The sequence below is a fragment of the Orycteropus afer genome, unplaced genomic scaffold (genome assembly GCF_000298275.1).
Source record: "Orycteropus afer afer isolate SDZICR_OR568_19922 unplaced genomic scaffold, OryAfe1.0 scaffold00647, whole genome shotgun sequence".
NCBI lineage: Eukaryota > Metazoa > Chordata > Mammalia > Tubulidentata > Orycteropodidae > Orycteropus > Orycteropus afer.
The window spans coordinates 1022895-1023718 of record NW_006922234.1 but is presented as its reverse complement, the minus strand read 5'-3'; the positions used below and the strand labels follow the sequence as shown (position 1 = coordinate 1023718).

Sequence of the window (824 nt, the reverse complement as noted above, 5' to 3'; positions counted from 1 at the left end):
GGCAATCCTACTTCCGTAGTGATACTGCCTCGGAAACCCAAGGAGGGGTCGCTATGAGTCGGGGCCGACTCGACGGCATATAACAACAAAAACAAGAACAACATAGGAAATATTAATGGATTTAAAAGTTAAATGCAAAAAACTCAACTATCAAAAGAAAGCTGGAGAAAGTATAGGTTGATTTTAAAAGGTCTCTGAAAGGGGAGGCATTTTTTTTTTTCACTTTTATTGTGGTGAAAACATACACAACAAGACATCTGCCAACATAACAACTTCCCCATTTACAGCTCAGTGACATTGATGACATTTTTCATGTTGTGCCACCATTATTGCTACCCTTTTCCAAAATATTCCACCACCATTAGCATCAACTCAATGGCCCACAAACAAAAGCTTCTCCTTTCCCCCTCCCTCCTAACCCTGGTAACAGCTGATGATTTTTGGAATATGTAAATATATATATGTGGCAGTTCAAACCCACCAGCCACTTCCCAGAAGGAAGGTTGGGCAATCTACTTCCGTAGTGATACTGCCTCGGAAACCCAAGGAGGAGTCACTATGGCAACTCCATGGCAATGCTTGCATTTTATATATAATACACACACACACACACACACACATATTTCAACCTATCTAGGAATTCTGTCCCCCTCCCCTCTCATCCCTGGTAACCAACAAAGAAAGTTCCCTTCCATGTATAAACCTTTCCTTGACTTTTTACAAAAGTTGTTGTTGTTGTTGTTGTAAAGTGCCGTCGAGTCGTTTCCGACTCATAGCGACCCCATGCACAGCAGAATGAAACACTGCCCGATCCCGCGCCAGCC

General features: G+C 42.6%; 1 protein-coding gene across 1 annotated transcript in view; it reads right to left on the bottom strand.

Moving 5' to 3' along the window:
* F8 (coagulation factor VIII) overlaps positions 1–824 on the bottom strand; it is a 105188-nt gene that overhangs the window by 44548 nt on the left and 59816 nt on the right. The gene's annotated exons all lie outside the window — the stretch shown is intronic.